We start from the raw sequence: 14,972 nt of genomic DNA on the forward strand, positions 1-14,972 counted from the left end.
TCCAACCTAGCCATTGCCTGGATAATTGTTACCCTGAATTCCCTTTACAACATACTGTTTATGTCCATATCCAATAGCTCTGATGTAGAGGACACAGTCTCTGAATTTTTCCTGTGTTGGACATTCCTTCTCCTACTCATTTTGGTGAGAGGTGGTTGAGGGGATGTGTAGCTGAATGTATCAGTTGTGATCCAGGCAAGGTGCACCCTGGAACGCTTCTGAGCAACTGGAAGTTATCTCGAAAAAGAAAGAGAGAGAAAGAGAGAGATGGGGAAAAAAAATAAAAAGAGAGAAGACCCAGCCAGAGTGGGCCCAAAGATAAGATTTATAAAGTATATGAACAAAAACGGGCAAAGAAAAGGACCGACAAAGGTAAATGACAAGAAAAAAAAGAACCCAGCCAAAATGAAGTCCAAGGATAAGATTTATATAATACCAGAACAAAAACAAATATACAGAAACACCATCAGAAAAAAAAAAAGATGGGAGAGTGGTTATAAATCCTCAACATGGGCCAGGAAGGTTATTTTGATTCTTCCTGGGTGTATCTTGATATCTTTGTTAAAGGACTCAACTTTCCAGAGATAAAGAGAGTCTAAAACTGGTTTGTTTATGTATAGGGTTAGTATTGATTAGGGAAAGAGGATTACCTTGAACCTTATATCTATATGTATATTAAAAAAAATAGAAAAGCAAAAGAAAAACATGAATGTATGTATGAAAAAAGTTCAAGTTAAAAAGTTATTATGGAATTTGTTGTATTGCACCTCTTGTTATAATAGTAAATAGGTTTAAAAAAATTAAAAATGAGAATAGTGAGAACGAATTTAAAAATAAAAGTTGTATCTATGAAATATACAGGTTTTAGGGCAATACTGGGAGCTTAATATCTTCTTTTCCCCTGATACTGGGGTTTTACAGTTGTGTGGGGGACCCTGTGGTGGTAGTCCTCTCGGTTTTTTGGCTGGCTTTCTGGGGGAGGGGTCTGTTGCCTTGTTGTTGTTTCAGTCAGTCTTGCTTGGGTGGAGTCCTCCTGCTCCCTATCAATGGGCTGGGCTCTGTTGACACTGGTTTTTCAGGCTTTTGTTCTCTGGAGGTTTTTGTTCTTTAGCAGCTTTTTGTGGCTTTTTGGACTTTTATTGGAAAGCAAACTGCACCCAGACCTCTATCTCAGAGAGAAGCCTCAGTCTGCCCCCCTCTGGGTAGTCCAGAACACACAGACGCCCCCTCTGCGAAATCTGCTGAGCTGTCAACCTCCCATAGGCAGTTGATGTCCCCAGCCATTGTCTCAGGGGACATGCAAAGCACCCCTGCTTGTCTCTGCAACCTCGCTTGCTACTAAAACCATGAGAGATACTGGTCCAGGGAGCCTGCCTCCAGTGGCTGCCTTTGCTGGGACTCTGGTAGATTAGAGATAGCATGCTGAGATTTTCAAACCCAGGCTGGGAGTGTTCAGACTCTCTGCCGGTCCTAGCACCCACCAGCTAACGCCGACACAGAACACTCTCAGGTGTGGGTGGGGAGCAGGGTTCAGTCCCCAGTAGCGCAGTGCACGTGCAGAGTGCAAAATGCTGTGTTTCTAGAGAGTGCCCGTTGGTGCACACATCAGACCCCCTCCCGCGTGGAGGGCACCTGACCCAGTGCTGGTGCAAGCCCCAGAAAGCCTGTGGCTCAAGGACTGGGGCCTGGAGGCTTTGCCACACTGTCTCTGGCATGGTGGTCTCTGGCGGTGGCTGTCTTGGGTCAGCTGACTTAGGCCCATGCGCATGCCTACCCAATTCCACCAGTTGCCCTTTAAGATATTTTGCTGTTTTTGAGTGCTTTTAACCAGACTCCAAGTTAATGCTGGTCCCCAATCACAGGGCACTCTCATATTGGGGTAGTACTTTCCAATGGGCCACTTCTGGTGGCTCCCTCACCCTTCTGTTTATTCTCCAGTATCAGCTTTACCTCTCCACTGGCATCTTCTGCCCCTGTAGAGATCCAGAAGTGTATAATCCTACATCTCAGGCTGATTTCATGGGTGTTCAGAGTGTTCTGGTCACTTTAGGGGACTGGTTGAAATAGGGTATCTTACTTCTCTGCCATCTTGCCCCCCTTCCCCACTTTTACCTTTATACTACCTTTGTAAGTGTTTGATCTACTACCTTTCTTGTGTGTTTGCTTTTACTCATGAAATTTGTCCTTACATAATTTTATTATTTCTAATTGTGGTCTTTTTTTTTCCACTTAAAGAATTTGCTTTAACTTTTCTTGGGTGTCCAGTTTAGTGGTGATGAACTCCTTTAAATTTATTTGTCTGAGGAACTCTATTTCTTCTTTACTTCTGAATGATTCATTTTGCTTGGTAGTGTATTCTTGGTTACAGGTTTTTCACTTTCAGCTCTTTGAAATATCATGCCACTTTTGAGGGTATAGCTCAATGGTAGAGCATTTGACTGCATGCCACTTTCTTCTGGCCTTCAAGTTTCTGTTGAAAGATCAGCTAATAGCCTTATGGGGCTTCCTCCCTCTGTTACTAGTTGCTTTTGCTGCTTTTAAGATTTTCTCTCTCTGTTTAATTTTTGATATTTGATTAGTATGTGTCACATTTTGGACTTAAGTTCATCTTGTTTCAAATTTACAGTGCTTCCTGAACTTGGATGTCTGTTTCCTTCCCCAGGTTTGGGAAATTTCAGCTATTATTTCTTCAAATATGTTTTCTACCTACCCCCCTTTCCCTTCTTCTGGGACCCCTATAATGTGAATGTTTGTTCATTTGAGGTTGTGCAGGAGATTCATTAACCTATCCTTATTTTTAAAGATAATTTTTCTTTTTTTTAAAGATGTATTTATTTATTTGACAGATCACAAATAGGCAGCGAGGCAGGCAGAGAGAGGGGGAAGCAGGCTTTCTGCTGAGCAGAGAGCCTAATGCAGGGCTCAATCCCAGGACCCTGAGATCATGACCTGAGCCGAAGGCAGAGGCTTCACCCACTGAGCTACCCAGGTACCCCTAAAATAATTTTTTCTTTTTGCTGTTTAGCTCAGGTGCTCTCCATTACCCTTTCACGTCATTGATTTTTCTGCATTCTAAAATCTTTTGATTACATCTATTGTAATTTTCATCTCAGTTACCGTATTCTTCATCTATGATTGATTTTTGTTTATATTTTCTCTTTGTTGAAGTTCTGTGTTATTTCACTCTTCTCCCTAGTTTTGTGAGCATCTTTGTAATTATTAATTTAAACTCTTTATCAGTCATTATCTCCTTTTCATTTAGTTTAGGTTTTTATTTTGAAGTTTTGTCTTGTTCTTTGATTTGAGCATATCCCTCTGTCTCATTTTGCTTGATTTCCTGTGTTTCTATCAATTATATGGAACAAGTACTTCTCTAAAACTATGATCTTGTATATGGTTGTTTCCTGTGTAGACTGAGATTGCATGGTCATTTTGGCTGACTGGCTGGAGTTGTGACTGGTGCTTTCTGGAGTTCCTGGTATACTCTGTGTCGGTGCTGCCCTGTTGGGATGGCCTGAGCTGAAATTGAGGCACGGTAGGCAGTCTTGGGGCTCTTTACGTGGATAGTGTCCTGGCAGGACAGTTGAAGATGAAATGGTTACCCGCTGGGCCGGGTGTTGGGGGGATGATCCCAGGGCTCTTTGCGTGGAAGAGGTATTGACCAGAGGTGTCCTGGTGTATGAGTGGTAATGAAGTTCTCTTAACTTTTGTTTGTTTTTTTCTCTCCTTCAGTTCTGAATGATTTCAGTTCTGAAACTCACCAGGTAGGGTAGTATTGATTGTAGATTTTCTCCTTTCAGCACTTTGAATACATTATGCCATTTATTTTTGGCCTGCAAAGTTTCTGTTGAAAAATCAGTGTATAGCCATCTGGGGTTTCCCTTGTATGTAACTAGTTTTTCTGTTTCTACTTTTATGATTCTCTCTTTGTTTAACTTTTGACATTTTAGTTATTTGTGTCATGGTGTGGATTTCCTTGGGTTCATCTCATTTGGTCATTCTGTGCTTCCTACACCTGGATTTCCCAGGTTAGGGAAGTTTTCAACTATCATTTCTTGAAATAAATTTTCTGCCCTTTTCTGTCTTCTCCTACTTGGACCCTCTAGAACAAGAGTTCATAAGCTTAATGTTGTACAAGTCCATAGCCTATCTTCATTTTTTAAAAGTGCTTTTTAATGAACATATTCAAACATTGACAGTACTTTACAGTAAATACTCATCTCCACCACATAACATCTACCTTTAACATTTTACTTACTTATTTTCCACAGTGTAGTCATTTATCCATTCCTCTGTCCATCCTTCATACCATTTTAGTTTTTTGAAACATTTCAAAGTAAATTGTAAACAATAACACTTGATTCTAAACACTTCAGCATACATATCATTGGGCCAATATTCTGTTGATAAACAATTTAGATACAATGTACTGAATGCATTTTTTGTGTACATTTACTGTATTTTAGTAAATGTATACATACATACCCATGTAACCCAAATACCTATTGAGATATAGAACATTACCATTATCATGAACGTTTCTTTTCTCTTACTAAAAGTATAGTTGACATATCATGTTATATTAATTTCAGGTGTCTACCATAATCATTCAGCATTTCTATACCTTACTCTGTGCTGAGCATGATAAGTGTAGTAACCATCTGTTACCATATAATGTTATCACAATATTATTGACTTTATTTCTTATGTTGTATTTTTCACCTCCAGGGCTTATTTATTTTATAATACAAGTATGCACCTCTTAATCTCCTTCACCTATTTTACCCATCTTTGCACCCATCTCTTCTCTGGCAACCATCAGTTTATCCTTTGTACTTTTGGATGCTAGCTATTTTGACTGGTGTGAAGTGGTATCTCCAGTGGCTCTGATTTGCATTTCCCTGATGATTAGTAATGTTTAGTACATTTTTATTGGACTGTTGATCACCTGTACATTTTCTTTGAAAAACTATGCATGTTCTCTGCCCTTTTTCAGATGGGATTATATGTTGGGATTTTTTTTTGTATTTTTTTTTGTATTTTTTTTTTTTTTTTTTTTTGGTATGAGTTGTATGACTTCTTTATATGTTTTAGATGTTAACCCTTCATTGGATATATCATTTACAAATATCTTCTCCCATTCAGTTAGGTTGTTTTTTTCTTTTTGTTGATGGTTTCCTTCACTGTGCAAGAGCTTTTTATTTTGCTTTAGTCTCACTAGTTTATTTTTGCTTTTGTTTCCCTTGTCCGAGGAGGACTGTCTAGAAAAATGTTGCTAAGAAGATGTCAGAGTGTTTACTGCCTATGTTTTCTTCTAGGAGTTTTATGGCTTCAGGTCTCAAATTTAGATCTTTAATTAATTTTGAGTAATTTTTGTCTAAGAAGGTGGTTCAGTTTCATTCTTTTACATGTAATGGTCTAGTTTGCCCAACACCATTTGTTGAATTTTTGTATATTCAACATTGTATATTCTTTTTTTTTTCTCATTCCATATTCTTGCCTCCTTTGTCATAGATCATTTGATCACATAAGTGTGGATTTATTTCTGGGTCCTGTATTCTGTTTTATTGATCTGTGGAGTTTTTTGTTTGTTTTGTTGTTTGCCAGTAACATACTGTTTTTATTACTATAACTTCGTAGTATATTTTGAAATCTGAAATTTTGATACCTACAGCTTTATTCCTGTTTACCATGATTGCTTGGGCTATTTGAGGTTTTTAATGGTTCCAGATCAATTTTAATGCTCTTGGTATTTTGATATAGGAATTGCATTGGATTTGTAGAATATTTTGGGTAATATGCATATTTTAAACAATATTAATTCTTCCAGTTCATGAGCATGCTTTATTTTTCCATTTCTTTGGGTCATCTTCAATTTTTTTCATCGGTGTCTTATAGTTTTTAGCATATAAGTCTTTTACCTCCTTGGTTAAATTTATTCTTTTGGATATAATTATAAATGGGATTGTTTTCTTAATTTCTTTTTAGGCTGTTTCATTATTAGTATATAGATATGTAACAGATAGTTGCATACATTGTATCCTGCAACTTCACTGAATTCACTTATTCTACTAGTTTTCGGTTGAGTCTTTAGGGTTTTCTGTGTGTAGTGTCATAGCATCTGCAACTAGTAATAGTTTTATTTATTCTTTACCAGTTTGGATGTCTTCTATTTCTTTTTCTTATCTGGTATATCTGGAACTTCCAGTAGTCTGTTGAATAAAAGTGGTGAGGATGAATACCCTTATCTTGTTCTTAATCTTAAAAGAAATGTTTCTGGGTTTTCACCATTTAGTCTGTTGTTAGTGGTGGGTTTTTCATGTATGGTCTTTATTATGTTGAGGTATATTCCCTCTAAAACCAATTTTTTTTTTTAAATCATGAATGGATGTTGTATTTTGTCAAATGCCTTTGCTATATCTACTGAGATGATTATATGTTTTTTTTATTCCTCTTGTTAATGTGATGTATCACATTGATGGATTTGCAAATATCAAACCATCCTTGCAAACCTGGAATAAATCCTACTTGATCATATTGAATGATCCTTTTAAAACCTTATTGAATTCAGTTTGCTTAATCTATATATGTAATTTTTGTATCCGTGCTCAATAGGGATATTGGCCTGTAGTATTCCTTTTGTAGTGTTTTTGTCTGGATTTAGTATTAGGGTAATGCTATCCTCATGGAATGTCTTGGAAGTTTTCCTTTGTCTTTTATATTTATATTTTTATTTTTATTGTCTTTTATTTTTTGTAATAGTTTGAGAAGACTAAGATTCACTTTTCTTTATTTTTCTTGAGTTGGCATATTTTTTTATTTTAAATTTAAATTCAATTAATATATAATGTATTATTGGTTTCAAAGGTAGAATTCAGTGATTCATCAGTCTTCTATAATACCCAGTGCTCATTACATCACATGAGGTAACTGGGTGATGGACTTTAAGGAGGGCATCGTATTCACTTTCCTTTTAAATGTTTGGTAGAATTGACCTGTGAAGCCATCTGTTCCTGGACTTTTGTACTGGGAATTTTTTGTATTGGGAATTTTTTGACTACCAATTCAATTTTGTTACTAGTAATTTGTCTTTTCAAATTTGCTATTTCTTCCTGATTCGGTTTTGGAAAGTTGTATGTTTCTAGGAATTTATTTGTTTTTATATAGGTTGATCAATCTGTTGGCATATAATTTTTCATTATATTGTCTTCTAATTTTTATTTTTTTGTGGTTTTAGTTATTATTTCTCTTCTTTCATTTCTGGTTTTATCTATTTCAGTCCTCTCTCTTATTTTCTTAATGCATCTGGCTAAGATTTATCAATTTTGCTTATTTTTACAAAGACCCAGGTCTTGGTTTCATTGATCTTTTTTATATTTTTCTAGTCTTTATTTCCACTGTAATCCATCCTCCCTCCCTCCTTTTCTCCCTCCCTCCCCTCCCCTCCTTCCTCTCTCTCTCTCTCTTTCTTTCTGTCTTTTAACCAACTTGGTACTATATTTATTCTTCCTTTTTTGTTTCCTTTAGGTATAAGGTTAGATTTGAGACTTTTCTCATTTCTTGAGGTTGGCCTATATCGCTACAAACTTCCCTCTTAGAACTGCTTTTGCTGAGTTCCAAAGATTTTAGACTACTGTATTTTCATTTGTCTCCATATTTTTTTTTCTGTTTGATTTATTCATTGATCCATTGTTTTTTTAAATTAGCATGTTGTTAGCCTCCAGGTTGTTGTGGTTGTTGTTGTTGTTTTGTTTTTTTTTCCCCCCCTTGTAATTCATTTCTAGTCTCATACATTGTGGTCAGAAAAGATCCTTGATATAAATTTGAAATTTCTTAAACTTAGACTTTTTCTATGGCTTAAATGTGATCTAGCCTTAAAAATATTTCATATCCTCTTGGAAAGAATGTGTATTCCCCTGTTTGGAAGAAATGTTCTGTATATACCTGTTAGGTTCATCTGGTCTAATGTGTGGTCGAAAGCCACTATTTCCTTGATTTTCTGTGTCGGTGATTTGTCCAGTAATGTAAATATGTTATAAAAGTCTCATTCTGTTACTGTATTACTGTCAGTTTCTGCCTTTACATCTTTTAATATTTGGTTTACTTATTTCAGTACTTCTGTGGTGGGTACATAGATATTTAAAATTTTATAGCATCTTATTGGCTTGATCTCTTTATATAATGCCCTTCTCTGCCTAATGCTACAGTCTGGGTTTTAAGCTCTATTTTGTCTGATATAAGTATTACTACATTGGCTTTTAGTTCTTGTTTCCATTTGCATGGGATATCTTTTTCCATCCCTTTACTTTCACTCTGTATGTGTCTTCATGTCTGAAGAAAATTTCTTATAGAGAGCATATAAATAGGTCTTGTTTTCTTTTATCCATTCAGTCATCCTGTGTCTTTTGATTAAAGCATTTACTCCATTTACATTTAAAGTAGACATAGTTAAGTATGTACTTATCATCATTTTGTTAATTGTTTTCTGTTTGTTTAATAGTTATTCTTTTTCCCTTTCTTGTTCACTTCCTTTGTATTTTGATGACTCTCTTTAAGGTTATGCTTAAATCCTTTCTCTTTATTTTTTGTAGAGTTTATGATAGGTTTTTGATTTTGTGTTACCATTGGGTTCATATATAACATTGTATGTGTCTAACAGTATATATTAAAAGTTTGTTGTTGCTAAGTTTGAATACATTCTGAAAGCACTAAATTTTTAGCCTCCCCTCCACATTTTATGTATATGATGTCATATTTTACATCTTCCTATTTTATATAGCCCTTTACTAATTTTTGTAGATATAATATATTTTAATACTTTTGTATTTTTAATCTCCATTTTATAAGTTATTAACAAGTAATAAGTAATTAATCTCTCTTTAATAATTACTTACTTTTACTGGGTAATTTTTTCTTTCATAATTTACTTACCCTGGTAATAGCCTTTTCTTTCTAGTTAAAGAATTCCCTTCAACATTACATCCAAGGCTTGTTGAGTGGTGGTGAACTCCTTTAACTTTTGTTAATCTGGAAAACTCCATCTCTCCTCAATTCTGAATGATATACTTGCTTGGTGGGGTATTCATTGTTGTAGGGTTTTTCCTTTTAGTACTTTGTATATATCATGCCACTACCTTCCTGCCTACAAAGTATCTGGTGAAAAATGACCTTTGAGACTTATGGGGTTTACCTTGTAGGTAATTTTTTGTTTTTAGTTTTCTCCTCTTCCAACATTTAAGATTCTCTCTTTATCGTTATTTTTTTTTGCCATTTTAATTATGTGTATTTTGGGGCCTTGTTGGGTTTATCTTTTTAGGGTCTCTCTGCTGCCTAGACCTGGATATCTGTTTCCTCCCAGATTAGGGAAATTTTCAGTTATCTTTTCAAGTAGTTTTTCTGCTTCCTTCTCTCTCTCTTCTTACATCACTATAATGTGAATGTTATTACCCTTGATGATAATGCAGAGTTCGCTTAACCTATTCTCATTTTTTATTATTGATCTTCTTTTTTTGCCATTCAGGTTGGTTGCTTTCCATTACCCTGCTTTCCAGATTGCTGATTCCTTCTTCTGCATCCTCTTATCTGCAGTTTTCATTTTAGTTATTGTGTTCTCTTCTGACTGGTTCTTTTTATTTATTTTGTTATTATTAACATATAATGTATTATTTGTTTCAGGGGTATAGGTCTGTGATTCATCTTACATAATACACAGCACTCACCACAACACATATTGTCCCCAGTATCCATCACCCAGCCAGTCCATCTCCTCTTCCCCCTCCACTCCAGCAACTTTCAGCTTGTTTCCTGAGATTAAGAGTCTCTTATCGTTTGTCTCCCTCTCTGGTTTTGCCTTGTTTCATTTTTTTCCTCTCTTCCCCTGTGATCCTCTGCCTTTTTCTCAAATTCCACATGTCATTGAGATCATATGATAATTGTCTTTCTCTGATTGACTTATTTTGCTTAACATAATACCCTCTAGTTCCATCCACGTCATTGCAAATGTCAATATTTCATCTTTTTGATGGCTGCATAATATTCCATTGTGTATATATACCATATCTTCTTTATCCATTCATCTGTTGATGGATGTCTGGGCTTTTTCCATAGTTTGACTATTGTGGACATTACTGCTATAAACATTGGTGTGCAGGTGCCACTTCAGATCACTACATTTATATCTCTGTGGTAAATACCCAGTAATGCAAATCCTGGTCTGTAGGGAAGCTCTATTTTCAACTTTTTGTGGACTCATTCTTTTTAATATTTTCAATGTCTTTGTTGAAATTCTCACTGATTCATCTTCTCTTCTCTCAAGTGAGGTGTATCTTTATGATCTTTACTTTGAACTCTTGCAGACATATTGCTTATCTCCATTTCATTTAGACCTTTTTCTGTGATGTTTGTGTTTTTCTTTCATTGGGGAGATATTCCTCTGTCTCCTCACTTTTTCTAATGCTTTTAGGTAAGCAACTCTTCCTGATCTAGAATGTAGTGGTTTTGTATAGGAGAGATCGTGTGATGTCCTATAATGTAATACCCCTTGGTCACCAGAGCTAGGCATTCCAGGGCTGTCCATTCCCTGTGTAGGCTGCACGTGCCCTCCTTTTGTGGCTAAGGTGGGATTGCTATGCGCACACTGGTGGTAGGGGCTGTTCCTCACCTCAGCTAACTCCAGTGACCGACTTGGGTGGTCCACTGGGCAGGATTTGCTTCCTATGTTGTTTAGAGGCCCACCTTTAGCCACGTGGATTTACTAGTGGGTGGGGCCAGCACTCAGACTATCTGTCTGCAAGTAGCCTCAGTCACAGCTGCAAGCACACTTGCTCCCTGCACAGCTAACTAAAAGGCCCAGCTGTAGGAACTGCAGGCACACTGGTGTGTGGTTATTTCCCCACCTTCTCAGGGCAGGAATCACTTTAATGTGGTGCTGGTCTGGTCTGACTTTGGCTGCCTACTGAAAAGGGAGGGACAGGACCCACTTTGTAGGGACACCTTGCAAGCCCAGTGGGCAGGGTGGCTCAGGTTTACAGTGGTATGTTGGTGCAGGGCATGTGGTGTTGGCAAGGTAAAGAAAGTTGATTAGAACTGGCTCCCATAAGTATTCAGCTCTTTAGGCTGGGGTAGGGCAAGAAAAATGGTGCCCATCAGCACTTTTGTTCCCAGAGATGTTTTCTGCAGATCCCTGTTTTTTGGGCACCCTTTCTAAAATTAGTCATTAAAACTCCTTTATGTATACCCTAGGTGTTTTTCAAATTGCTGCTTCTGTGCTGTCTCTCAGGACAAATTATTTAGACTAAATTATTTAATGTAAATACACTAATAATTTGTGTGACGACTTTTTTAGGGCAGAGACTCAGTCTCTTATCACCCTCGGGCTCTTTTGGAGTTAAGCCCCACTGACTTTTAAAGCTCCTGGAGTTAAACCCTGCTGATTTTCAACTCCAGGCATGGGGGGCTTATCTTTCTAGTATAGATCCCAGGGCTGGGGGTGACCAGTGTGGGGCCTGGTTCCCTTGCTTCTCGGTGATTATGATGTCCCTCTCATTTATAGTTTATCAACTCTGGCAGTTTGGTTCTTAACCAAGTGTCTGCCTCTCCTATCCTTTTTGATGTGGTCTTCTCTCTGACTTAACTGTGGAAGGTCTGGTCTGTCAGTCTTCAGGTCATTATCTGAGTTAGTTGCATAGATATAGTTGTTGCCTTGGTGTGTCTCAGGATCCTCCTACTCTGCTATCTTCTTAACTTCCTTATCTTCTTGCTTAAAAAAATTTTTTTTTTTTCCAGCTTGGTTGCATTCCAGTGTTCTGTCTTCCCGATCGCTGCTCTGTTCTTCTGTATCTTTTAATCTGCTATTGATTCTCTCTAGTGTGTTTTTCATTTTAGTCATTTTGTTCTTCAACTCTTATTTATATTTTCTGTCTCTTTATTGAAGTTCTCACTGAGTTTATCCACTCTTCTCTAGGTTTGGTGAACATCTATATGAACAATACTTTGAATTCTTTATCATGTAGCTTATCTCTATTTTGGTTATATTTCTGAGGTTTTGTATTCTTTCTTTTGGAGCATATTCTTCTTCTCATTTTGTTTCTTCGAATTAGGAAAACAACTACTTCTCTCAATATTAAAGGAGTAGCCTTGTGTAGGAACATCCCCTGTGTTGATGGCATGTATCTGGCAGCTTTGGCCAGCTGGCTGGAGCTTCATCAGGTGCAGGCCAGTGTTTTGGGGCACTTTGCACTGGAGATTCTCTGGTAGGATGTCTAGAGCTTGGGTGGGTATGGGCTGAGGCTTTACATGCAGGGGCATCCTGGTGGGATGGGTGGAGCAGAAGCCAGCATATCCTGAGGTGCTCCATGCCCAGGCTACCTTGGTGGGATGGCTGGTTGTAGTGGGCAAAGGTCGGGGGTTTTAGGGTGTGTGCCACCCAAAGACAGCTGTGGTGGGATGGTCAAAACTGGAGTGTGTTCTGTGGCTGCCTTGAGATGATGGCTGGAACTGCTATGGGCTAGGAGTTTGGGGCTTCTGGAGGTGGCCAACTGGCTAAAGCATTTGGGCCCTGTTTCTGCTCTTGCTATCAGGTGGAGGGGGAGCATAAACAGTGGTGCTCCCCAGTACCCATGGCTACAGAGAGAGTTGTAGCAGTCCATTGCTGGGCAGAAGCTCTAGGAGTTATGAGTTTTCTTCACTTAAAGTTTAGTTACCCTTTAAACTATTTTCTTTTGTTTTGTTATATCTCAGGTTGGGGGAATCGAGCATAGCTCCTTTAATGCTACTCTTTCTGCTGCATCTTATAGTATCAGGTGTGGGATTTCCATCGGTACCATGTATCTATCTCTCCTGCTGTTCTTTGTTTGTGGTCCCTCTATTTGTTTGGCTAACTCTTGATATCCTCCTCAAGGAGGAGAATTATAACCTTGTTGGGTAGAGTATCATTTATTTTTTTAAAGATTTTATTTATTTGTTTGTCAGAGAGAGAGGGGGAGAGAGAGAGAGAGAGAGCGAGCGCACAGGCAGACAGAATGGCAGGCAGAGGCAGAGGGAGAAGTAGGCTCCCTGCCTAGCAAGGAGCCCGATGTGGGACTTGATCTCAGGACGCTGGGATCATGACCTGAGTCGAAGGCAGCTGCTTAGCCAACTGAGCCACCCAGGCGTCCCGAGTATCATATTTTTTTTTAAGCTTGTTTTTCCTCTTAGCACTTTGAATATCTCATGCCTACCACTTACGGCCTGCAAAATTTCTGCTGAGAAATAGGCTGATAGTCTTATGGTGGTTCCCTTAGATATAACTAATTTTCTTCTTACTTTAAAATTTTTCTTTTTATGTTTAATTTAATTTTCTCATTATAATATGCCTTCTTGTGGATCTTTTTGAACTTACCTTGTTTGGGGACTGCATGTCTGTTTCCTTATTTTAGGATGATTTCAGCTGTTAGATCTTCTTATAAAAAGTTTTATTTTATAAAACAAGTTTTCTGCTCCTTTTTCTCTTCTTATGGGACCTTTATAATATATTAATTTGTATGCTTGATACTATCCCAGAGGTATATTAAAACTATCCCTATTTCCAAAAAAATCTTTCTTTTGCTGTTCAGTCTGGGTGATTTCTAGTACCAGGTCTTCTAGATTTCTAATCCATTCTTCTCTATCATCTAATCTGCTGTTTATCCCCTTAGTGTATTTTTCATTTGTTATTGTAGTCCTCAGATCTGATTAATACCTTTCTGTATTTTCTCTTTGTTGAAGTTCTGTGTTTATCCATTCTTCTCTTAAATTCAATAAGCATCTTTATTTACTATTACTTTGAACTCTATCAGGTAGATTGCTTATCCCTATTTCATTCTTTTTTTGAATGTCGGGTTTTTTTTCTTTCATTTGGAACATGTTGCTCTCTCTTTATTTTGTCCAATTCTGCTTCTGTGTAGTGCAATCACCTGTTACCCAAAAGTGCAATCACCTATCCACTAGACCCATGTGCCCCAGGGCTGTTCACTCTGCGGAATGCATGTATTGCCCTATTGCAGTGGTGCCAGACTGCTGTGGGTATATTGCTGTGCAGGAGTGGTGCCTGTCCCAGCTGGCTGTGCATCTGGCAGCAACTGATGTGGGTGTGCTAATGGGATTAGGCTGGTGCCTAGCCTGGCTGGCTGTGAGGACCTGCTGAGATGCAAGGTTGTACAGGGCTCTCAGTGGGGTATGTTCCCTGGCATTAGGAGTCTAGGGGGACGATTCCAAAATAGAACTTGCCAGTGCTGGGTTCAGCGTGGTAGAATGAGTGAACAAAAGTGGCTGCTGCTAGCGTCTGTCTCCAGTTGTGTCCCAGTTGTCTCCTCTCTGGCAGGCACTTCCAAATTTTTAAGTGGGTCTCTTTCACCTATGGTGTGTGCACTTTCAATCTGGTATTTGTACACTGGCTTCTGGGTTGAATGAGTCTACATGAACCTTTTTAAGAATGGGTTGCCCTTTCCCTGCAGTTCTAATTTGCTTGGACATACTCCCTTGTGGTTTTCATAGTCATGTGTTTTGGGAACTCTTCCCTCCTGTGCAGGATGTAAGGGTTAGGGTTCCTAATAAAGATCTCAAGTATCTGGATTTTAAGGGGAAAGTGTTTACTTTGAGAACTCTCCTAACCATGGAACACTATGCCGGTAGTGTGTATTCTTTAGCGAGACTGTATCCCTGCCTCTTCTGTCTCAGTACTTTGTCTTTTTTTACAAAGGCTCTGTTAATCCAGTTTCTAGGTCCCCTTCTGTGGGATTTATTCTGAATGTAATTATAGATTTTTGTATACATTGAATGAGGTGCGTTCAGAATCTTCCTATGCCACCATCTTGAATCCTCCCCCATCTCAAGAAAGTTATTACAATTGGTTGATAGTTGTACCTTTGGGAACTTAAAAATTCCTGGCTCATACTCCCCGTTACAGGCTATTTGTAGAAAATTACTACTTAAGATTTAGTTTTGGTATGTTAGAG

Source organism: Mustela erminea, chromosome 15 (genome assembly GCF_009829155.1).
Source record: "Mustela erminea isolate mMusErm1 chromosome 15, mMusErm1.Pri, whole genome shotgun sequence".
NCBI classification, from domain to species: Eukaryota; Metazoa; Chordata; class Mammalia; order Carnivora; family Mustelidae; genus Mustela; species Mustela erminea.